Source organism: Lissotriton helveticus, chromosome 12 (assembly GCF_964261635.1).
Source record: "Lissotriton helveticus chromosome 12, aLisHel1.1, whole genome shotgun sequence".
Classification (NCBI taxonomy): Eukaryota; Metazoa; Chordata; class Amphibia; order Caudata; family Salamandridae; genus Lissotriton; species Lissotriton helveticus.
The window spans coordinates 548,027,431-548,053,930 of NC_136073.1; positions in this window are offsets into that span (position 1 = coordinate 548,027,431).

Sequence of the window (26,500 nt, forward strand, 5' to 3'; positions counted from 1 at the left end):
TTTGCAGGATTGGCAGGTGAATGGTCCATGGGAGCGACCTGGGGCGGCTTGGTGGCAGTCGGGGAGTTGGCCGGTATTGAGTGCAGTGAGGGTTGCGGCGTCGTACGTTAGGCGGGTGGAGTGGTTTTTGCGGAGGCCAGGGGGTCTGGCTCTGGGCGCGGTCCAGGCGCGGACGGGCGTAGAACGCTGAACGCTGCTCGTTTGCCACTCTGCCATAAGTGGAGAGTTGAAGGGGGCGGAGCGAGGGAGGAGCAGCTGGGAGGCGGGAGCGGGGTGGGTAGGAGCGGTGATGCAGGAGGGGACGGGGGTTGGGCTGAGCAGCGGCAGGGAGCGGGGTGGAGGGGCACCACAAATGGGTGCACGACTAAATTCAGGCAGAGCACACGAACACAGGCCCAACAGTTATATAATGCGCAAAAGTGATTATAAATTAAATAGAATATTAGAATAAATTAGTGCACAAGACCGGATCCTTGGCGGCGATATTCCGGGGCACAGCAGCTCAGGGTCACACTGGAGACACAGCGGCAGGGGTCAGGCACGAGGCGGGTGGAGCGACCGGCTCTGACCAGGTCAGGTCGAGTCACAGCTCCCCGTCTCGTCAGTACGAGCCTATACTATTCGTGGGAGGGAGGAGCAGCTGGGAGGCGGGAGCGGGGTGGGTAGGAGCGGTGATGCAGGAGGGGACGGGGTTGGGCTGAGCAGCGGCAGGGAGCGGAGTGGAGGGGCACAACAAATGGTCTCTGAGAATGAAATCGAAACTAACCAGAAAGTCACAGCGGGCAGCGGTGGCGGCAGCAAACAGGGGGCACGACTAAATTCAGGCAGAGCACACGAACACAGGCACAACAGTTATATATGGCGCAAAAGTGATTATAAATTAAATAGAATATTAGAATAAATTAGTGCACAAGACCGGATCCTTGGCGGCGATTTCCCGGGGCACAGCAGCTCTGGGGCACACCGGAGACACAGCGGCAGGGGTCAGGCACGAGGCGGGTGGAGCGACCGGCTCTGACCAGGTCAGGTCCGAGCTGCAAAATGGCTATCCCTAGGGACCTGACTGTTCAGGCAGTCGTGCTTGGTAAACGTGTGCATGGAAGTCCAAGTTGCTGCCTGGCAGATGTCCAGGACTGGGACTCTGCATGCTAACGCTTTGGTTGCATCCTTAAATTTGTTGGAATGAGCACATAAGTCCTCAGGGACTTCTTCACTCCATCGTAACCCACGAAAAGTTGGTTGTACAAGCGGAATTCTTGTGTGCGATTAAGGTAGAACAACAACGCTCTTTTTGGGTCCAGATGGTAAAGTCGCTCCTCTTCCTTTGAGGGATGAAGCAGAGAGTAAAAAGTAGGCAGAGTGATGAATTGGCCTGAGAGAAATGGAGTGACCACTTTCGGGAGAAAGGAAGCTCTTGTACGAAGCACTAGTTTGTATGGGAAGCTGTTCTGATAAGGAAGCTTGGATGACAAGGCCTGAAACTCACTGACCCTCCGAATAGATGTTATTGCCACCAGGAAAGCCGTTGTGATGGTAAGGAGCCTGAGAGGACAATTGTGCAGGGGTTCAAAGGAAGGGCACATAAGGAAAGTGAGGACGAGATTGCGGTCCCACTCGGGCATAATAAAGAGAGAAGGTGGAAACAAATGTTGTAAACCTTTCAGAAACCTATTTACAATAGGGGATTTGAAGAGGGATGGCTGAATAGGCAACCGCAGAAAAGCTGCGCCAATTGCCGAGGAAAGGACGCTGACACCAACGGGACTGCAAGCCCCAGGGGGCTTGGTTTTCGCCCGCACCTGTACCTGCTTTTGTCTTGAGGACGCCATATAACGACTGCCCGCTCCCGCTCCGCGGGAGCCACTGCGCCAATTGCAGAGGAAAGGACGCTGACACCAACGGGACTGCAAGTACCAGGGGGCTTTGTTTTCGCCCGCACCTGTACCTGCTTTTGCCTTGAGGACGCCATATAACGACACGCCACTTCCGCTGCGCGGAATGAGCGCGGGCGAAGCCCGGGCCAAGGGCGGGCCCGTTTAAGCCCGGAGGAGACTGGGCCGGGCCCCCCCTCTAACGTTTATCCTCTGAAGGCTGGCTTTCTGTTTTGTAAGTACCTACGGAGTGTCAACAGCTTGCTGTTTGTTATATTGACTATATAATGACTATATAATGACTGGCCGCGACGGAAAGGGGAAGAAAGTGACGTTAGGTGGCTATGTAGTTGGGACCTTAGACCAAATCATCACGAGGGCTACGTCTGTCTTGGCACACGAGATAGCCATAACAGAGCGCCGTCTCTCCCAGGAACCAGTTTTTGCGAAAAGATCCTCGCTAGGGGCCCTGATGAAAGCACGTACACCAGAGCGGCGTCAACAAAAGGATCTCGCCGCTGGGCCCCCGAGTCAGAGTAATAGCCTCTCACCACAAGATCTGGGTAATACTTGCTTGGTTGGAGAGTCTTTTCACCCGGCGACAATGATTGATAATTTATTAACAAATCCCAATGGCAGTATAGTTACTTGCACCACCGAAGCCCCCAGCGTCTCTTCACAACTACTGGGGCACCCACAGGGGGTGGTTCCTAAGAGGAAGCGGGTAGGAGCAGCCCAGAGGGGAAAAAAGTCAAAGATTGCAAAACTTAATAATAACAATGACTTGGTTATTGCAGGGCCTATAGCCACCCAAGGCCCGCAGGAGACCCTGCCAGTTATTAGTACTCTAAACGCGGCCGACACTGTGAGCACATTGCCCATGGCGGAAGAGAGTTTTCTGCTGAAAGTAGGTGGCCTTATATCATCATCTTTGCAGCCCCTCTTAGAAAGATTATCATCAATTGAGAACAGGCTAGAAAAATTCGAAGAATTCTCCAGGTCTAGTCTGGAATCTATTAAGAATAAAATGCCGAACTGTGGACAAGTCCAAGCAAAGTATGGACCTGGGGGTTCTTTGGCTACTAATTCTTCATTGACTCGCAGTCTTCCTCCAAATCCTATGGATCCCATGTTGAGCAGGAAAATTGCAGCCGATCCAAGTGCCACCGCTGGTCCAGCGGAACAGCTAACCATGGCTTGCAATCCGGTAGCAAGCAAAGCCCAACAACAGTTGGGAGAGGGCCAGTTGAAAAATTCAAATGGAGTGTTAAAAGGGAATTCTAATGATGAAGACCCGAAGATCATCCTTCCACATATTGACCTACCTCCCGAAAGTTCACCTTACGTTGTTGTCTTTGCTGGGGTCCCAGAACTGGAAAATGGTGGAACTGAATCTTATGTTGAATTAAAGAACAAAACTATTCATTGGTTGAACAATAATAGACCTCTTCCGCTAAATGTCCAATGCCAAATTTTATTTGCCAGAAGAGTGAGTTGGGTAGGACGTAGACCCAAAAACATAGAGGGGGATTGTATTGTTATTAACTTTAAGGACAGTAGGGTGGTGGAACACGTCTGTGCTGGTTTTCCTAAAAACGAGAGATCTACTATCCAGACTCTGGATTTAAGTTACTTCTACCTTCCCCCAAATTACATTGTTAATCCCGGTCATCAAGGAATAAATAGAGGATGGTGCCGCCAACCTGCTAGGCAGGGATATAGAGAGGGGGTGGATAACAACCCGTATCCATCAGGTGTCCCAGTAAGTAACAGATTTAGTGTACTAGATCTTGTGGACTGACTGTCACCTACCGATTCTTCTTCCTTGATAACGTCCAAGTGGCTGTGGGCTAACACTAGGGGACAGGCGGACAGGGCGATAAACCGAGACCTTCTGCTTAGTGATGCAATAGGGCCCTTTGAAAGTGAAAAAACATGCGCTGCTAATGTAGATGCGGAGGTGGGGAATTCTGTTTCTCTAACGAACACAAACATTGCATCTAGCGAAGTTAGATTATATCCCGAAGTAGTAGCCCCCCCCCCCCCCTCTTGTGTTGACTCCCTCCCCTGAAGTGCTGGATACCGATGAGTCGGAGGTAATTGTTGGGAGCGGTCCGGAATTACAACCTAGTGGTCCTAGAATTCTGTCGTGGAATATTGCGGGCCTCGCGGCTACATTAGATCTGCCGAAGTGGGGAGATTATATTGACTCCCACGAAATCTGCCTTGTCCAAGAAACTTGGGCCTTAAGCCCCCTCTACAGAGTAGGGTTTGTGGCGTATTGTGAGCCATCTGTCATGGGCCCTAGAGGTAGACCATCGGGCGCTTTATGTATATGAGTGGGAATCCACCTTGGATGTGTGGTAAAAAGAGTAGACACTCATTCTCCTGATATTACTTGCATTCTCCTTACCGATAGAAACCTACCAAAACTGGCCATTATTAATGTTCATTCTCGGCCAGTCCAGCATGGTGGGACATCTCCGACACTAGGCTACTTGGTTAGCCTTCTTAACTCCTTCTCGGGAAATGTGTATTTTTTGATTGGTGGGGATTTCAATTGCCACTTTGAACCCCTCAATGGTCTTATGAAACCTATTACTAGTGATGAGGATGCAATCTGGTCAATCCCAGTACCTAATACATACCCGATAAGGGCCTTGACCCCACTTGTCCTACAAATGACCTCTCTTACCCTTACTTTCTCTCTGATGGCCTGCAATGGACGGTTTCCAAGAGATAATCCAGGGCATCTCACCATTGAGAGATCTGGCCAGGTATCAGTTATTGATTATTTTTTATTTAGTGTCGAAATTTGGCACAAAGTGGCAGATTTTAGCATTGACCCACGCATTTAAAGTGATCACAATCCCTTGGTCGTATTGCTAGACTTTTGTATGATTGAAACAGATCACGGTCCTGTAAACCCCCCGGGAAACTACCTCACAGTGGTTGAAGGAGGGAGACGTATCTGCTGGGCCAAAATAAAACAATCCCCAGAAATAATGTCAAATATGTATAATCGTATTATCCCCTTCCTGGAAAAGGCAAGCTTTGTATCCGGAAATCCTGCTAATTCAGGACCCGGCGATGATTTTGGGAAAATTCACCAGGACATGGTTTTAACCCTGGCGGATTTCTTTTATAGTAGTAGGGTTCCCAAATGTAAACACTGTGGTGATAAAAAACCCTGGTTTAGCAGGGGGCGCAGGGAAGCAAAGCGATCCCTGCTAGCATCCCTCAAGGGGGGGCGACAGCTTGCGTATCAGGGAAGCTAGGGCTGCTTTTAAGGAAATTCTTTTAAAAGCAAAATCAGAATGGGAAATAGACAGATGGCAGGCTATTAAGATTGCCCTGGACTCAAAAGATACTAGAGCCTTCTGGAATTTGATCCATACTGGAAAAATTGAGGGCAAGACTACTATTGAACCAAACATTGGTGAGGAAGCCTGGCGTCTATATTTTAAAGAGTTATATTCAAATTTGCCCATTGGATCGAGTGAGCCTGCGGTGTGCTGTCTCACCCCTGATTCTGTATGGGCTATACCGCCTTGTATTTTGGCGGAGGTATTATTTGCCCTAGCCAACCTACAACCGAACAAAGCACCAGAATTAGCCGAATTCCCGGGGCCCTGTACAGAAACGAACAGGTAGTGTGGGCTCCTTATCTTCAAACACTTTTTAATGCAATTCTTCATGGCCTCCTGGGGCAGAGATTATCCCTATCTACAAAAAAGGGTCCCCCATCGAACCGGCCAACTATAGGCCAATCAGCCTCATTGATGTTTCACAAACATTTTTTGCAAGGGTGCTATTGGAAAGACTGCAGGAATGGATACAAGACCATGATGTTCTAACCCCGTTGCAAGCAGGTTTCAGAGCTAAAACTTCTATTGTAGACCAGTTGTTTAGGTTCCAGTTAATCTACTGGAAGCATGTGGTCCTGGAAGGAGGGAGCCTGTACCTAACCTTCGTGGACTTGAAATCAGCGTTTGATATGGTGGACCGTGACCAGCTGTGGAGTATCTTGCTGGCCATGGGAGTTCCACCATATCTCTGTTTCCAGCTTAAACGTCTCCACGAAGGTACATTTGCTAGAGTAAGGTATGGCAAGAAAGGGCAACTAACGGCTCCGTTTCCCGTTGTCAAGGGGGTGAGGCAGGGCTGTGTACTTGCGCCGACCCTTTTCTCCCTCTTTCTCAACCGGCTAATTGAAGATTTACTTGCCATTAAGGATATAGACTCCCCAAAACTGGCACTCCGCAAATTCCCCGCATTCATGTTTGCGGATGATACCCTGCTGCTTTCGAAGTCAGCTATGGGAATTCAGCGCATGCTAAAGGAATTTAGACAGTTCTGCAAAAGGAGGAGCCTTGTGGTTAATAACAACAAAACCAAATACATGGTCTTCAATCCCAATTCCACCAACTGTCCGCACCCGATGATGGATGATAGACCCCTCGAGAGGGTCCCTATATTTGATTATTTGGGCCTCTCTTTGAACGATAAAATGGGGTGGGGTCCTCAAATCATAAGGCCAACCTAAAGCTAACCCAGGCCGCTGGGGGAATTTTAAAAGTCCAAAAGAGCTGTGTTTTAAAGGTTATAAGCCCACCGCTTGAAATTTACAAGGTTCAAGCTAGGTCAGCATCCCTATATGGGGCAGAACTGTGGGGGCATAGTCCATCCAATGCTCTCACCCTAACTGGAAATAATTTTATTAGACAAATTCTGATCCTACCAAAAAATACACCACTAGTACCGTTAAGGATGGACTTGTATATCCCCCCAATAGCGGATCTTATCTCGTCACGTCCGTTGCTTTATTGGAGCACTTCAGAGTTGGGCTGTTATAGGGAAGAACTAAAAGTGGTAATGACATCACTGGGGGCTGGCAGTATACCCTGGCTATCCTTTGTAAGGGACTCTTTGCGTGCAATTGGAAGGGAGGACGTATGGACTACTCCAGAAGAATCCTGCCCAGCAATTTCTAAAAAATCCTTGGCAATTGCACTGAAAGAGTACAAATTGACTAGCATTTTGCAGCTAGTTAATCCTACTAGTTTAATTTATGGGTTCCTGGATTTTAAGTTTCATTATGAATTTGAGCGAGTGTTGGACTCTTTACAACCGTTACTAGCCAAGAAGTTGTTTTTGCAATTTAGATATGGGACACTTCCGCTATGCTGGGCGGGTGTAACCCATCGCCTATGTCTGGATGCTAAGTGGAGGAAGAAGCGATAATTCATGTAATGTTCTTCTGCGCGGCATACAAACAGGCTAGGCTCAAATGGGTTATTCAACTTTGTAGAAACCTGGGTATTAGGAACTATTGTGAATTCTTTAGGATCCTAAAATCCGATACCGGCCCGGATTATGTTGTTGCAATCTCTAAATTTCTTTTTGTATGTAGTCAATACGAAGGAACTTACTAAAACCTAGGGCCAGATGTAGGTAGCCAAATACCGGTCGGTAACGGCCGAATTCGGCCGTTACCGACCGGTATTTGGCTACCGAGATGTAGGGGGACTGAAACGGGGCAAATCGGTAATTTTACCGATTCGGTAAATATACCGGTCGGTAAATTTACCGACCGGTATATTTACCGAATCGGTAAAATTGATATGTAGGTGGGACTCTTCTGAGTCCCACAAGGCCTACAAAATCGGTATTTTACCATCAAATTGTATTTGATGTTAAAATACCGATTCAGGTGTGCATGCACATGTGTGCATGCACACCTGTGCCATATGACAGGCAGACCTGCCCTTATGGCAGGTATGCCTGCCATATGGCCCGAACCTTTTTTGGGGGTGCTAGAGGGTGTCAAAGTGACACCCCCTGCACCCTTGTCAAAATCGGTATTTACCGAATCGGTAAATACCGACCGGTAATGCCCCATTCATTCCTATGGGCTTCAAAGCCCATAGGAATGAATGGAGCATTACCGGTCGGTATTTACCGATTCGGTAAATACAGATATTTACCGAATCGGTAAAATACACATCTGGATGGACCTACATGTCCACCCTTCATATTTACCGATTCTTAATTATCGAATCGGTAAAATTCGGTAATTAAGAATCGGTAAATATTTTTTACCTACATCTGGGCCCTAGTGAGGGTGTGTTTCCAGTCCTGAGGCGGAAGCCGGGACTCGAGAATTGTATGTTCTAAACTTTGCTGCTAATCTTGCTGCTCATTTTATCTTATTGCCTATGTGTGTTTTATGTTGATTTTAAAACTTCAAACCGCGCATTTGCACAAAACCAGGGCTCGAACCTCGGATATTTCCTTCCCGGTCCCGCCATCTCTGGTGAGGAAAACGAGCTGGACGAGCAGTCTAGTGCTCCGCCCCGCCCGCCCCCCGCCTGCATAAAAACCCAGGCCAATCACATCCTCGCTGATTGCTAGTGAGGGTGTGTTTCCAGTCCTGAGGTGGAAGACGGGACTCGAGAATTGTATGTTCTAAACTTTGCTGCTAATCTTGCTGCTCATTTTATCTTATTGCCTATGTGTGTTTTATGTTGATTTTAAAACTTCAAACCGCGCATTTGCACAAAACCAGGGCTCGATCCTCGGATATTTCCTTCCCGGTCCCGCCATCTCTGGTGAGGAAAACGAGCTGGGCGAGCAGTCTAGTGCTCCGCCCCGCCCGCCCCCCTCCTGCATAAAAACCCAGGCCAATCACATCCTCGCTGATTGCTAGTGAGGGTGTGTTTCCAGTCCTGAGATGGAAGCCGGGACTCGTGAATTGTATGTTCTAAACTTTGCTGCTAATCTTGCTGCTCATTTTATCTTATTGCCTATGTGTGTTTTATGTTGATTTTAAAACTTCAAACCGCGCATTTGCACAAAACCAGGGCTCGAACCTCGGATATTTCCTTCCCGGTCCCGCCATCTCTGGTGAGGAAAACGAGCTGGGCGAGCAGTCTAGTGCTCCGTCCCGCCCGCCACCCGCCTGCATAAAATGACCCCCTGCCCAGGAAGCGCAGCGGGCGCGCCAAAGGCAAGTCCGTCTGCGCCCATCCGCGCCGGACCCGCGCCCAGTGCCGGAGATCCTGGTCAAACTGCTTTATCTTCCGCCCTTCGGCTAGTCTACAACCGTAATACTCTGTTGTCATTGGGCAGCCATATTGGTACCTATGGGTGCACCACTATTGCACCGGAGGACGACCACAGCCCCTTCCCCATCACTGCGTCAATTGTAAACAAATTCTTCCCAAACTACTTTGGCATTCCCTACCTTCCCCTAAGGCCACCCGCACGGACCCAGATACAAGAAAATCCATCATTACCAATTGTATGCTCCTCAATGCCAGATCCCTGGTAAAACATAGCACCGACTTGGCGGAACTCATACAGGACTCTAAAGTCAAGATCGCCTTCATAACGGAGTCTTGGACAGATGCGGCCTCAGGTTAAGGCTACCCCCCAGGACTATATCTGTCTCACCATGAACAGAGAAAGGAATAAAGGTGGGGGGTTGGCCATTATTTATCATAAATCCCTCAGAGGGACAATAAACCCCGGGGCGGCCAATCTAGAAGAAACAATGATTTTTAACTTTACCCTCTCTGACCACCTCACTCTTAGAGGCTGCCTACTTTATAGGCCACCTGGTGCGAAAGCACCTTTCCTCACAGCTTTGAGCAGCCTATTAGAGGAAGCCATCTGTGCCAACTCCTTCACACTCTTAGGGGACTTTAATTTTCATCTCGAAAAAGATTCTGACCCGGACACGCAGGCTCTCCTAGATCTACTACAGGGGGTGGAATTAACACAATTGGTCCACGGCCCGACCCACAAGGCAGGGCACACTCTGGACGGTATTTTTTCCAACCTTCCTAATTTAGATGTGACGGCAGTCCAGCCGCTTTCCTGGTCGGATCATGCGGCAGTCTTTTTTAATATCACCTCAGCCCCTAGTGCCAATCCCATGCAGGCCAAAATCACATTTAAAAAGATCAGGAATGGAAAAAAATAGAAGGCACAATTCTAACAGACCTGCTGACATCATCTTTTAAGGCCCCCCCAAACAATGTAGAGGAAGCAGCGGCAGACTATTCTAGATGGCTTGATGACGCTTGTCGGCAGCTGGCACCCTCAGTCACACTTAGCTCCACCCGTTCCAACCCTTCGGCCCCATGGTATACGGAACAAATCAGGGACCATAAAACACGCTGTAAGAAATAAGAACGAACTTGGCGGAAAAACTATAGGGAGGATGATAAGAAACTGCTTAATGCAGAACTGAGAGCCTATAGGGAAAGGATCCACCAGGCCAAATGCGACTTCTTTTCTAAACGCATTAAAGAAGCTACTAACTCCTCTAAAGAATTGTTTAGCACACTTTCTTCATTGGCAGCCCCTAAACCGATAGATATACCTCCTAGTCGCCAACTATGTGAGGACCTAGCTAATTTTTTCCTGAGCAAGGTAGAAAAAATCTTCCTTCCGCTAAACAGCCAAATTATGTCTACGGTCTCGGAGGACCTCTCCCCTACCACGCACGTAGCATCCAGCAGGAACTTTGAATTATTAAACAACTTTTCCCCCATTACTGAGGAGGAGGTATCAAGTCAGCTAATGAGAATAAAATCCGGCTCCCCCCACGACCTGTGCCCAGCCACAATTGCCAAAATGGCCCACGTCAATATTGCATCGGGACTCGCTCCCCTGTTCAACATCATGCTAGAAAAGGGGGAATTTCCATCGCGCTGGAAACAAGCCTCTATCCTGCCCCTGTTAAAAAAAAACAACCTGGACGCTACGGACTTAAACAACTTTCGTCCCATCGCCAGGCTCCCCCTCCCCGCCAAAATCATGGAGGGCATACTTAACACTCAGCTCAGCAACTTTCTAGGTTCTGGAGAAAGGCTGGATTCATCTCAACACGGATTTCGAGCCGGACACAGCACAGAATCGGCACTGATAAAATCTACCGAAGACATTCGAATGGTGCTGGACGCCGGGGGCAGAGCCGCCCTGATCCTGCTTGATTTATCAGCGGCCTTCGATACGGTCCACCATAAACTACTGGTGGACCGGTTGAGGGCCAGTGGGATTCAGGGAAAGGCACTCGATATTCTGAAGGCCTTCTTGGCCGGGAGGACTCAATCAGTGGCCCTGGGGGACTTAGAATCTGAGCCATTTGTGCTCCCCTGCGGGGTCCCCCAGGGGTCCTACCTGAGTCAAACTTTGTTTTATGTCTATGTCTCCACCCTGGCGCCAGTTATCAGATCCTTCGGTTTTAATCTTACTTCCTATGCTGACGACACCCAGATTGTGGTGTCGCTGCACCAGGGAGAACTAGACACCACCGCAGATCGGTTCAGATGCTGCATGCGGGAAGTGAGCAATTGGATGGCAGATAACTGCCTTAAGCTCAACTCCGCAAAAACAGAGGTGTTACTGTTTGGGATCAAAGCCAACTTTTGGTCCCCCCGCTGGTGGCCAGAAGAAATGAGGCTTCCCCCTACCCCAGTAACTAAGGTAAAAAATTTGGGGATCCTGATGGACGAATCCCTTTCCTTCAGGCCTCAAATAAATGCCCTATCCTCTGCTACACATTTTGTGCTTAGAACCATCAGGAAGGTCTTGCCATTTCTTCCGGTAGAACATAAAAAGACAGTAGTGACCGGACTTGTGATGTCTCGGTTAGACTATTGCAACGCGCTCCTTCTAAATGCTCAGCAGGGTCTCCTAGACAAACTTCAGATCCTACAGAATGCAGCGGCTCGCCTGATCACAGGCACGTCCAGGTTCGCCTCAGTCTCCCATGACCTAATCAAACTACACTGGCTGCCAGTGCGGAAAAGAATCCTGTTTAAATCACTCTGCGTGATCTTTAAAGCACTACACGACGCTGGCCCCCACTGCCTGATTCCTCTCTTCCAGTGGTATACACCAACCCGAGCGCTACGATCAGCCGAGCAGAGGCTGGCTGTCATCCCTAGATTTAGGAAAGTTCGCTGGGGAGGCAGAAGTCTATCCCTAGGCGCCGCCAAGGCCTGGAACGCGCTGCCGGCCAATCTTAGACAGATCCCCGACTTACTCAAGTTCAGGAAGGCTCTCAAAACGTGGCTTTTCTCTCACTAATGCCCCCGCCCACCCCCACTAGTGATCAGCCAGCGCCAGGACACCTCCGGGTAACAGTGCGCTCTAGAAATGTCATAAATAAATAAATAAATAAATAAAACCTGATCCGACTACAAGTAACTCCTAGTCCTTTCTTTTCACCCGCCATATCTACTAATCCTGTAATTATCAGGCCTGTTGGCTGGCATTGGAGGGAAATCCAAGAGAGAGACAGAAGTATCCACCAGCAGGATGGTAGCTCGACCCTGGGCTTTTAATTTTTTTTATATATTCAAGGGCTCCAAATAAATTTTTTTAATGAATCTTTTTAACTTAAATTATATTCTTACTGTATGTTTTAATTTATGAAGTTCCCATAATGACGATTTTCTATTTTTTATTTCTATTATTAATTAATGTTTACATCTTAATGTTTCCCATGATCTGTATTCTTTCATGTAGCATGGATTTATAATTTATAATGCGCTTTTATGGCTGTAATAGCCAAAATAAAGTTTTTGATGATGATGAAAAGCTGATATAGCAGAGAGAAAACCTGTCAGAGTGCCCAGAGAAGAGCCCAGCTGGACAAGGGAAAGAATTAACAGGAGAACCTGAGAAGGGGGGGTGGCAGAAAGGGCATCAATTTGTCTATCTGTACACCATGCTACAAATTTTGCCCAACAGCAGGTGTAAATTGTCTTGGTGGAGGGACTCCTGGCTGCCAAGATAATGTCACAGACTTCAGAAGGAAGGTCGAAAGCTGTCAACTGTCTGCACTCATTCTCCAATCAAGAAGGTGGAGCGTTGACAGGTTTGAATTTAGAACCCTTGCCTGCTGCTGCGTTAGAAGATCATACCGAAGGGGCAGCCTGATCGGACTACCAGTGGCCATGTTCAACAGCTCGGGATACCAGATTCTGGAGGCACAAGGATTACTTGGACCCGGTCATTCCTTATCTTCCTGAGAACTCTGGGCAGGAGTGGTGTTGTAGGAAAGCATACAGGAGGCCGAGCTTCAATCAAGACAAAAAGTGTACCCGATTGAGAGCAGCCTTGGAAACTCCAGCATGCAAAACTGTTGACATTGCGCACTCTCAACAATGGCGAACAGATCTAACCAAGGCTCTCCCCACTGTCCAAAGTGATCCGTGAGGCATCTGCAGCTCAGTTTGTCCCCTCTAGTGTTCAGAGAGCCTGCCAGATGTTGAACCACCAGGGATATGCCCTGCTTTTCCAACCATGTCCAAAAATATAGGTCGTCTTGCAATGGGTCAACAACCCGACCCCGCTTGTTGCAGTACCGCATGGCGGTGTTGTCCGTTAACACTTGTACTAGCCTTCCCTGGATGGAGGGTAGAAAGGCTTTCAATGCCAATCGCTGGCCCAATCGCTCGGAGCTCCAACAGGTTGATGTGGAGTCCAGATTCCACTGGAGACCAGAGTAATCTGATCACCACCTCTCTCATCCAAGGAGTGACACATCTGTCACTACTGTCAGATCTGGTTGGGGAAGGTAGTGGGGTCTGCCACTGACCCAATCTCGGTTCGTAAGCCACCACTGCAGATCCTTTGCAGTTTACTCTAAGATCTGGATCATATCAGATTCCCCTGATGCTGCGACCACTGGAACTTCAGGGCTTACAGCAGAGCCTGCATATGCCAACGGCCATGTGTAACAAGCAGGAGGCCATGAGGCCCAGCAGCCTCAGAGTCAGTCTCACTGAAATCTAGGATAGAGGCTACAACATGGGTATCGTAGCCTGAATATCCTGGACTCACCATTCAGGAGGATTGGTCAAAGCCTACACCGTGTCCAGAAAAGCTCAGATGAAAGGAAATGTGTGAGAGGGAGTCAGGTGTGGCTTTGGCACATTGATAGTGAACACCCCCCAATGCAGGAGGTCTGCCGTAGTCTGGAGGTGGGAGACGACTGCCTGGGGTAAGCCCACCTTCAAAAGCCAGTCGTCAATATAAGGGAAGACTGGCCTCCCTGATCTCCGCAGATGAGCTGCAACCACCGCCATCACCTTGGTGAACGTCCGAGGGGCACTGGTGAGGCCCAAATGAGCACAGCGAATGGAAAGGGCTTGTTGCACACCATGAACCGCAGGTAACGCCTTTGGGCAGGCAGGACCGGAATGTGAAAGTATGCGTTCTGAAAGTCCAACGCGATCCTTCAGTCTCCTGGGTCCAGGGCAGACAGGACTTGAGCCAGAGTGAGCATCTTCAACTTCTCCATCTTGAGTAACAAATTGAGAGAGTGCAGGTCGAGGATAGGACAAAGGCCTCTTTACTTCTTGGGCACCAGAAAGTACTCAGAATAGCAACCACGACTTAACCCAGGCGTCTGCACCCTCTCTATGGCTCCTTTGGCCAAAAAAGCTGTCACCTCCTGGTGGAAAAGGGATAGGTGGCATGGATGGAGAGGTAGTCTCAAAAAGGAGGGAGTAGCCCCTTCTGACAATATGCAAAACCCACCTGTCCGATGTTATGAACTGCTGGTGGGGCAGGTGATGGCAAATCCTGCCGTCCACTGGGTTCCCATTATGATAAGCGAGCAGTCTAGGAGGGTTTGGAGACAGGGAGACTGGGAGACAGCGGCTGGTGGGGGGACGGTGGACTGACCCAGCCACTGGGTACCTGACCCATGGGACCTGGTAGGAACCACGTCTGTAGTCACGCAGAGGCTGGAAAGCTTGTGTGAGTCAGGGTCTGTGAGGTTAAGTACATGGTTGTATGCCGCTTTCGTGGCTGCGAAAGGCAGATTGAGGGAAACTAGGGGCAACAGAAAGGCCCAAGGACCTAACAATAGCCCTGCTGTCCTTAAAGTGCTCCAGCTCTGAATCCACTTTGTTCCCAAAGAGACGGGAGCCATCAAAGGGCATGTCAATGGGTGATGACTGGACATCTCCAGGAAAGCCAGTAGTCCTCAACCAGTCAAGGCAGCAAAGGTCCGAGTGTCGATGAAACCGCTCTGCCTAGTGTGTTGGTGTCTAGTCCACATCTAATGGTGAACTTAGCTGCATCCCACCTGTTGGCAATTGCCTGGTAGAGTACAGCCCGCCCTCCTCCGGGACTGTAGGCAGCACCGGCGCAACCTAATGTAAGGTATCCGTGGCTAGAAGTCTCAATCAGATTCACCTTCTGAGCTAAAGTTCTTTTCCTCATGTTGTTCTCCTGGAGCTAAATATGATTTCTTTGTTTCCGAATAAACTTTCAATCTGGATTCTGCAGGTCCTCCACCTTTTGGGCTTGTTGGCCTCATGTATCCTGTTGTGCTGCATGCTAGATCATCATGGCCCCTCAGCGCAGGTAAAGATAAGCAATTTATTTACCTTTGGTAATGCTCTTTCTGTTGGATACTCGATCAAACACAAATTCCTTGCCTTTATACTATTCCCAGATGCCAGGTTAGATCCGGATGTTTTCACAGCATTGCTCTTGCACAAGCTAGGTGGCACGGTGAAGCTCCGCATTGGCGTTGTTCTGCCCCGGAAGTGATGGAGCAGAGACGCCTATAAACTCCACCCCTATGCATCAATGTCAGTTTCTTTTCTGAGTCTTTCGACACCTTCAGATGCAAAGCACAAAACAATTGTTGGTACCAATTGCAATATCTAATTTGGGATCTTTTTAGATAGTTAAAAGAGACCATTTCACATAACGGGGATGTGAGAGGGCAGTGAGGAAGCTGTGATTAGATAGAATATCCACTATAAAGAGCGTTTCTGAAGGTAAGTTACTTTTTCTTCTGATGGGTATTTCTAACTGCAGATTCCTCACATTTACTATAGATACTAAAGCAGTACCTCCCAAAGGTGGAGAGTCTGTGGAGTGGGCTCAGGCCAAAAAAAAGCCCTGCAGGACCGAATGGGCAAAATGCCTTTCCCGTCAGACCTAGCTATCAAGGCAGTAGTGCTTTGTGAATGTGTGCACTGACGCCTCCATCCCATCCTAGCAGATGTCTAGAAAATGCACACCGTATACTAATGCAATGGTAGCAGCCTTGGCCCTAACAGTATAAGCCCCAAGCCCTTCGGGAGGCTGCTTTATGACAGTGCATAGTAGATCTTAATGGAAAGGGCTATCCACCTTGACAGAGTCCTTTTCTGGACTGCTTTACCTATATTAGCCCCAGAGAACCCCACAAAAACTGATTCTCCACGCAATGGTCTTTGGTGTAATCAATGTAAAAGCTAAAGGTTTCTTTTGGATCCAGTTGATGGAGTCTCTTCTTCTCTTGGAGGCGGGCTGAAATTTTGAGAATCAGTAGATGCAGCGAGCAGCGGTGCATTGGCTTGAAGGAGTTACACATAAGGAACATAAGGACCCAAGTAAAATCCCACTGTGGCACCACTAACAGTTGGAGAGGGAGCTTGTGGGTTAAACCTTTATGAAACTGCATCACAACCGGTGATTTAAACAAGGACGGTTGCTCTGGCAAATGCAAAAAGGTCACTAGAGCTAGCAGATAAACTTTAATTATGCAATACCATATGGGGCCAAGACAGAACAAACAATAAAAATCCAACAGTTTGGCTTGGGGGAATCAGTATTGTGGACTCAACACCAGGCACAAATTTGTCTCAGCTCATTTTGTTGATGGGGTTTGTAGAGAGACTCTTGACTGCAAGGATGACATCCACAACCTCAGGTAGTAGGCCTAATGCAGTTAACTGCCACAACCCTGTCCTGCTGCTGCGATAGAAGTTCTGTGTGAAGCTGTAACCTGATCGGAGGCAAATGCTCATTCCAGAAGTTCCAGTTTCCAAACTCTGTTCTTGACAATGGTAAAAAAATCCAGCCAGGGGTCTCCCTACTTTTTGGGAAATGCACTGCGCCATCTCGGAATGCAGCCACCATTTTTATTCACAATGCACCGCTGGCTAAGCTTATCCTCCTGGCATTTAAAGATCCTGCCAGGTGAAAATCATGTGCTGCTCAGATGCTCCAACCAACTCTATCTAGAGGCACAGGACACAGAACCCCACTCTGCCTTCCTTGACAGTGCCCACATTGCAGTCAAGTTTTCCATGAGAACCTGTACCTTGATGAACAACAGGAAAGTCTTAAATGCCAGGGGGATGTCTCATATCTCCAACAGATTTATGTGGAGCCAGGTTTTTGCCAGAAACCTGATTCTTCTTTTTTAAACTTTTACAGATAACTTCCCCAGCCCAACAGGCATGCATCCATCACAACCATCACTTCTAGGCGTGGAAGGGAGATGGGTCTGCTGTTGGTCAAGTTACTGTTGTGCAGCCTCCACTACGGATCTTGCGCAGTCTCCTTTGAAACCTGGATGACATCTAATAGGTTTCATTGGTAGTAGACCCACTGAGACTTCAGATCCCACTGGAGAGTCAGCAAATGCCACCTTGATGAAGTGAACAAGCAGAACGCATGAGATCAGCAGGCCAAGAATCCTCAGTGGTGCTTTCAACAAGATCCAGGACTGAGGCTGAAACATCGGGATCATAGGTAAAATGTCTTGGACTCGTTGCAACAGAGAAAAGGCCCTGAACTGCACCGTCCCAAGACCAGCTCTTATAAAAGGAAGCTTTTCCGAAGGAGTCAGGTGCGACGTTGGCTTGTTGATCGAGAACCCAAATGATGTCAGGGGGTTTGCCATCATCTGGAGGAGGTCTATGACTGACTGTAGCGAGCCCGCCTTCGACAGCCAGTTGGCGCGGTAGAGGAAAACAGGCATCCCCAATTTCCATAAATGGGCGGCGACCACTGCCATAATTTTCCTCAACACCTAGGGTGCTCGTATAGTTGAAGGAGAGGATGTCAAACTGAAAATGCTCCTTGGCTTGGCAGCAGATCACTACACAAGTTCCCGCTGCGTAACCAAAGCAATCACTAGTATCAAGGCCAGGCCTAATTACATACTTGGCCTGGATGGTTTAAACCAAAGGGTCCCTGATCTCCTAGACCGCCCGGAAGATTTCACTGGCTATGTCTTAGATGGAATGCATATAACGGGCTAATATCTGTTCAGGGAAGACCTAACCTGGCAGTTCGGGCTGGATTGTGCCTATTAGAGCAGGGTGAAGACTGATTTGATATGGCTGGGTAAAAACTGGTGTGGCATGGTTTGCAAAATAGCGATGGACTAGGAAGCGGCCCAATATTTACCAGTAGCTGAGATGAATTTAGGCTTTCCAACATTAAAGACAAAGCTGGAAAAACAGTCATGGGTAACGAAGGCTAACAATGAAGATGGGTGGAGCACTTTGAAGAACTGCTGAACCAGACTGGGCCGCAGTCCTCAACCACACATTCAGCCAGCTGACAAGAACTTGACAATCGACTGCAGCAGACCAACGAAGGAAGAAATATGGCAAGCCATCAAACATCTGAGAAATGGGAAGGCATCAGGACCTGACAACATTCCTACAGAGGCACTAAAAGGCAGACATTGAAACATCAGTAGACATGCTCTAGTTCCATGTTTGGAAGGATCTGAGAAGAGGAAAAGGTGCCATCGGACTGAAAGGGCGGATATCTCATCAAGAACCCCAATAAATCTGACCGGAGTAACTGCGTAAACTACAGAGGGATAAATAACTCTTCTATCAACCCCAGGCAAAGTGTTCAATAAAGTCATCCTGAACAGAATGAAGGAATAAGTTGACACTCAGTTGCGAGACCAGCAAGCTGGCTCTGCAAAGATAGATCCTGCACAGACCAGACTGCAATACTGTGCATCATCATTGGATAGTCAATGGAATGGAACTCCCCCATCCCCTCCCCCTCCCCCCCATGTCAACTTCATCAATTATGAGAAGGCACTTTACAGCAAGGACAGAGAGGCCCTTTGCAAACTCGTCCACCACTACGGTGTGCCATATTAATAGAGAAGCCTTCAAGTGAGGACTGAAGTCAGCCAGGGTTGTTTGTTCTCACCTTTTCTCTTGATGCTGGCCATGGACTGGATCATAAAGACACCCACAACAAGGAGAAGAAATGAGATCCAGCAGCTCGACAACTTGGACTTTGCAGATAACCTGGCCCTACTCTCTTATACCTATCTGCAAATGCAAGAGAAGACCAGCAATGTGGCAGCCGCATCAGCATAACGTGGCCTCAAGATTTTCGGGGGAAAACCAAGAACCTGAAGGCTTACACAGCCATCACAACTGCAGTCACTCTTGCAGGCGATGCAATGGAAGTGGTTGCGGCAGTGTCTCAGACCAGAAGGACGGCACAGATGCAAAGCAAGATCTGCCTTCATTCAGCTAAAGAAAATCTGGACCTACAAGGACCTAACACTGCAAACCAAGATCAGGCTTTTTAACACCAATTTAAAATCGGTCCTTATGTATGGAACAGAAACTTTTGGGACAACAGTAACCACTACCAACAAAGTCCAGACCTTCATCAACACCTGTCTGAGGAAAACCTCCAAATCCGCTGGCCCAACATCATCAGCAACAACGACATATGGCAGCTGACTTTCCAACTTCCTGCCCATGAAGAAATCATGAAAAGATGCTGGGGCTCGGTAGGTCACACCCTCCAAATGCCTGCATCAAATACCACCAGGCAAGCCCTGACCTGGAGCTGTCAAGGGAAAAGGAAAAGAGGAAGGCCAAGAAACACCTGGTGGCAAGGCTGAAAGCAAGGTGGTGGGTTACACCTAGAGTGAGGTTGAAAGAAAAGCCTGGAACATTGATGGCTGGAGAGTCCTGGTTGATGACCTATACCCCAGGAGGACTTGTAGGCATAAATAAGCAAGAATTCCATCCATAACTGTTATTAATACATCTTTCAGTGTTTGGCAACATACAGCTATGCTTCACTTCACGGTCCCAAATCACCTTCGTGTGCATGAGGGCATATTCTTTGCATGTCTTGGAGTTGTGCCTCAAGCCCATACACCTCATGCGAGTCTTTCAGAACCCCATTCAGAAGAACATAGGTCAAGCTGGAGCTACTAGCCCCAACTGTTGGGGTTGAGACCTTTTACTCAGAATGTCCCGGGGCCTGATCTACTATGGATCCTGAGCAAATGGGCCAAGTACCCTTTCAGCACTTGACTCTCAGTGATAGCGCGGGTCGAGCATTCAAAGGCTTATCTGGAGTGGGAGTGGAGGGAGGTAGACACGGGTGGACACAGGCTCACCACTCAAAATACGTTCAGCAGATTTTATGAAAACATGAGTATATACAAGGTAGAATATAACATTAACACACAATACACACTGTTCCCTGAGGTCAAGGCTATAATGTGCCAGAGGCGTGCCCCTGAGCCCTACCCCCCTCTCGGTGTGGGCAGTGGTTATTCCCAATCCACTATGGGCGACATTCAGGTTAAGCCCCACTAGTAGTCCAGATATCAGGAGTCCCTGGGACCTGGTGCAAAGTTACTGGTGCTCAGTCACGGCTTGGGCTCTCATGGTGGCTTCCTCCTTCAGGCGACTGTCTTCAACAGACCATGCTCCTTGGCTTGTCCTGGTGGCCCCCAGTGGCATACCGGGTCACCATCCTCACTCCTATACATGGGTTACGGCCCGACTGGATCAGGCAGCAATCTTCACAGCAGCCACACCTTGGCATATGAGTGTCGCAGACTTAGCTCCGTACATGGGCGATGACCCGATCTGTGCGGCAGCGTTCATGGCTTACTTCACGGCAGACCTCTTGCATGCGGGGTTCGCTGTCTTTTCCGTGCATACAGGCAACAACCTGATCAGTGCAGCAGCCATCTCATCATAACTCACTATAGGGATCCAATTGCCAAACCTCCAACTGGACCTTGCTCCCTCCAAAACTCTCCTCTTCCTCAAAGGGCAACCTGGTCTTGGGAAGCAGGCAGATACTGATGCTTCAGGCTCCACATGCAGGTCATCTTGGATTCCTTGGGTGATTTTCCCTCACCCAGCTAGGAGACTGACAGACCTTGGCCCCCAGTTCAGGTCACAGGCAGAAGTCTTGTAGAACTTCTCCTCATCGCACAGGCCAGCTGACTGCTTAGCATTTGGCTATTTTAGGGGCCTCAGTCCCCCCATCTTAACGTCTGTGTCCACACACTAAATGTGATTTAAAGACTCAATCTTTAAAGTTTATGTTGGCGGCCTGCTTCCTCTTGAAGATCCCTCTCCTCTGCCCTGCCCTTCCTTCAAAAAGCAGTCTGTCACAGCAGGAGCGACTCAAAATCTGATAGCCCCACAACAAAGCCCACGGGAGTGACTAAAGGTTCACACCTGTATGTCAGCCACATTGATAAGTGAATCAAAAGGTTACCCCAGGGATTCAGCCCTACTCCTGATGATTCTCCTACCAGCCTCATCTTCCTTAGATGTGATCAGGCCCCTTCCTGGTGACATCTTTCTGAATCAAAGCTCACTCCTTGAAGTGTAATGAAGAACCTGACTCTCCCTTCCTCCAGTGTGTCCCACCCCGTTCACAAGAATGCAGCAATCCACAAATTTATCTGGTGGGATTCCTGTACCACCTCATGTTCCTCCAGTGATCCCTGGATGTCCCAAAATGGAACCCAGAGTCTTCCATGAATTGTACCCTTCACAGGCACACTGACATCCCAGCACACGTATAACACACATGCACTGCGCAGCACTACACTCCAACCAGATGTAGGCCAAAGGTGACTTAAGCACACAGCAGCGGAACTCCAGTGACACTGGTAATAAGGACCTCGTAGTCCTACTGGTTACTACGTGCTATGCTGCTACCACCGCGCTTGTGCTGCTTAACTCCTGGCAAAGGCAGTAGTCTTTCACCACTGTGAGGGTATCACTTTAGGGCGCCCCTCCCGGTTCTACAGGCCCACAATCCATGAGGCAGGCCTATGTTATGGCGCACACACATGATCTGTGTTTGCCCATGACAATAAAAATCAGCATTAGGGATCCAGACATCAACACAGTTGGGGCAACCAGGGCAGGAGTGCATGTCCATCACCATGCGAGCGATGTTCCCGTCCCAACAGTGTCCATCACCAACATCTGTTTCCAACAGTCCTGACACGATTTGAACCCTGTAGACATCGTTGGGGACATTATTGCCTTGCACACTGGAAAACAAAATTTTAATGAAATCATCAAATTTTGAAAAAAGGGAGTGGAGCTTGAAATCCGCAGTTAAAGGTGTGGCAATAAAGTAACAGAAGTCATTGCGCAGGTGGATTATGGGGCATATTACCAAGCAATAGCGATAATTATCGCTATTGCTTGGTTAGAGACAAAAATGTATCGCCGACCTGCGGCGATTTTTATCGCAGATAAACCTTGGTATTACCAAGGTTTATCGCAAATGCGATAAAAATCGGCCGCAATGCATGAATATCGCTGAAAAGTCAGCGTTATTCAGGCATTACCGAGCTAATGCTCTTAGCCAGGTTATCCACCTACCATTGGATAACATGGCTAAGAACTGCTCAGGGCAGGTGTTAGCTTTTGGAGATATTCGCGCTTAGCGCGAATATCTCCAAAAGTTGGTAATAGGAGATAGCGATGTTAGCGACTGTTTCCAGTCGCTAACATCTTGGCACGCCCACTTCGCATGTCATTAGTGATAAATTTCTCTGACATGCAAAGTGGGGCCCAAGATGGTCGCTATCTCCTACTAGCTGTCGCTAACTGGTGTTAGCGACAGCTAAGTAATAGGGAGATCATTTTATCTCCGCTTTCTTGGCTTTTAAAGCCAAAAAAGCGGAGATAAACCCCCTTGATAATATGCCCCTATATGTTTCAGACACTCTGTGAAAGTCGGGGCATTTACATCCTTCCAGGCCCTGCATATCACGCGCCTTGCCAGAATACTGACGTAGAAGATACATTTGGAGGGCAGGTCATTAAGATGGTAATCTGTATTGAGTCCGAAAAGAATAGTCCCCGGGGAGACCTCCAGTTGTTGGTGGAGCACGTCTTCCAAAAATTCCTGTACTTTGATCCAATAATTTATTGTCACCGGGCAATCCATGAACATATGGAAGTCATCGGCTGCCGGATGTTTACACCTAGGGCAATAATACTCTAGGCCAGTGATCCTGACTAATTTTCTTGGTGATATATATACTATATGCATGGTGTAAAGATGGTTTCTTTTGAGGGGAGCAGGTTTAATAACTGCCTGAAGCATGGTAAAAGATTCCCCCCACAGGCCCTTAATGTTGTTAGGATTTAGACTGGTAACATTACCCCAAAGTTTTTGAAGTTCAGGTTCTGTCACTCCCTCAACCTCTAGCATGGCCCAATACCAAAAGGACACCTCACGCTTCCATATGCCCCTCCTTGATACTGAGTCGAACTTTGAATTCGATACATCAAAGTCCCAGGATTTAGTTGCCCACCATACTGACAGCTGATAATACTTAAACCTTGTAAGGGTCCCACCTGTCATGCTAGAAAGGGACTCCCAACTCAAAAGCTGCAAATCTTTCTGCAGGTCCTGCCAACACATTAAACCTGCCACTTTAAGGGGACGGATAATTGATCATTAAGACAATCTGGCGTACCTGGAGAGTCCCAGATCGGGGCCTGGGATGCATAATACGGAATTTTAAAACTTTTTCTGATATATAGCCAGTTCTTCAGGGCAGCACCCAGGATCTTAAGCGTGACGTTTTTATAAAACTTTGGATTGCCGTATTTAAAGAGGAAATACTCTTGCCCTTGGGGTATACCATGCACTAAGGCTTGGAACAATAGACCAAGTGAGGATGCATCCTTCTTATCAGCCAATATTCTAAAAATTTTAAAGTGCAATGAGTGACAGTAGATAAGTAAATCTGGTAGGGCTAACCCTCCTGTTTTTAAACTTCTCCTTAGCTTTTTCCAGGAGATTCTTGAAGACTTAGTATTCCAAATAAAGGAGCCAATTTTTCCTTGTAGTTTAGCGATATCTGGTGCCTTAAAGGATAGCGGAATTGAGTTAAATAAAAAAGTTATTTTCTGTAAGATATTCATTTTGATCAAATTCACCCTCCCAAAGATGTTTAAAGGGAGGCCTGACCACCGCTGCAACAAACCACAAACATCCTTATAGACTCTAGTCAAATGTAATTTAGATATATCTACAATATTTTGAGCCAGATATATCCCCAGGTACCTCATTCGTGGCTTAGCCCCTAATGTCTCCACCTCCTGGTTCCATTCCATGATCTCAGTTTATCTGTATTTATTTTGTACTCCGAGATTTCCCCAAATGATTCTGCCTGATCGATTAATCTGGGGACGGCTTCAACTGGATTGGAGGTAAACATAAGAAGACCGTCAGCATATAAAGCAAATTTTAATTCAAGATCTACAATTTTAAAAGGTTTAATCATGGGATCGGACCTAAGCTGGCAGACAAACGGTTCAATATATAAGTTGAACAATAGGGGTGACAAGGGGCACCCTTGCCTGGTGCCACGAGAGATTATGACCCAATCTGTAAGGAGTCCATTCACTAAGATTTTTGCTCGGGGGCTAGAATAGAGAGAGCGGATTGCTGACACAAAGTTGATAGGAAATCCGAACCTAGATAGAGCTATCCACAAATACGACCATTTCACTTGGTCGAAAGCCTTAACGGCATCAATGGCTACAAGAGTCAATGGAAGCTTCCTATCTATTGCCACATCTATTGCTGCAATAGCTTGAAAGGTTAGTTCATTTAACTGCCTACCGGGAATAAAGCCCCTCTGATCCTGGTGTACAATTGTTTTAATAACTGTTGCCATTCTTGCTGCCAGAACCCCTGCAAAGATTTTGTAGTCAGAGTTTAGCAAGGAAATTGGTCTATAAGACTCAATTTTTAACGGATCTTTATTAGGTTTCAGGATCAGGGTAATTGTGGCTTCAGACCATGTTTTTGGGATAGTCTCACCCAACAGGTAAATTCTATTAAACAGAATCGTTAAAACAGAAACAACTTTTTCAAGCACTATCAAGTATAGCACTTTTGGGAGCCCGTCTGGGCCGGCTGCCTTACCCTTAGATTTTTTTAATCTGAGTTCGAACTTCACCTTCTTTTATAGTTGAGCACAAAAATGCCCTATCCGCCTCCGATATCTGAGGTAGCCCTAGCTGGTTCAGCCAATCTTCTGCTCTCCGAGATGTAAAACAGGTGTCTTCTTTATATAGATCTTGCATAGATAGTTTGGCCTCCTCCCGAATCTGGTCATCATCGTGTGTAATAACTCCTGTGCTACGCAGAGATAAGCTTTTAATCTGGTTCCTAACCCTATTTGTCCTGGTTTTCCAGGCCAGAAGGCGGCCACACCTTTCACCATAAGAAAAGTTTTGTAGCTTACTAGCGTCCCATCTATCTTTTAGGATCTTATCTAGGCTTGCCTGATATTCTGCCCGTAGACCATCTAGCTCACTTTGTAAGCGTGGTAGAATATTCTGCTGGTCGGCCGATGCCCTCTGGAGCTGCTGTTCTTTTTGCTTAATCTTAGAGAGGCGTTCTTCCTCCATCCTCCTCCTAGATTTATTTCTCCCGATCATCAGTGTACTCAGAGATCCCCTAATAAAGGCCTTAAAGGCCTCCAATACCACTTGATCATTTGCAGTACCACAATTGAGTCTAACATATTCCTCTACCTGGATCCTTAAATCATCCTTAACCTCCTCTTCTAATAGTATAGACCTATCTAAAGTCCACCTTCTCTGTTGCTTTTATTGCTTAAGATTGATTACCAACTCCACCATAGAGTGGTCAGAGAGCAGAGCTGGAATATATAAGATAGAGTCCACTACTGGGAAAAGGGACTGGTCTAAAAAAAAAAAAATCGATTCTGGAATGGTATCTGTATTTCTGGCTGTAAAAAGAAAAATCCTTTTTACCACCATTTTTCGCTCTCCAGATGTCTATCAGATTAAAATCTTTAATAATATTTTTCAACTCAATTTGTGATTTACGAGGGGGGGTATATTTAACCCTTGAAGTACGATCCAAAGTTTCATCCAGAATCATGTTGAAATCCCCTCCTATGATAATAGGTATTGCCAGAGCCAAAAGACTAGCTTTTAAACTCAACAGAGCCCCTGGAGCATCTTGATTAGGCCCATAGTATACTGTGCATACCAATGGTGAGCTTTCTACTAATAGTGATACAGCCAGTCATCTCCCTGAGTGGCCAGTCTCAAACTTCTCCACTTTGATCCCAGCGTTAGTTCGAATTACTATTGCCACTCCCCTTGTGTTTCCATTTTGATCAGAGCAGAGAAGATCTTGGACCCACCCTAAACGCTAACTTACACTCATGTTCTAAAGCTGCTAAATATGCGATTATAAGTATCCATTGGAACTTCTATTCTGTTGCATAGGACCGCCATTTGTGGATCTGTTTAGGCTAGGTTGCTCACATGGGGACATGATGGCCCAAGGCTGTTGGTCCACATCAGAACAATGGCAGAACTTCAATGTGCTGGAGCTATAGGCAATCTACCTTCCATCCGACAGACAGTGAAGGCAATTAGATGTGGTCAGAACAGGCCTGGAAGCACACAAGGAGTGCAGACCTCGGGTACAATTGATATGCGAATTTGAAAAAGGACATTGGGAATGACAGGCGCGCCACCTTTGGC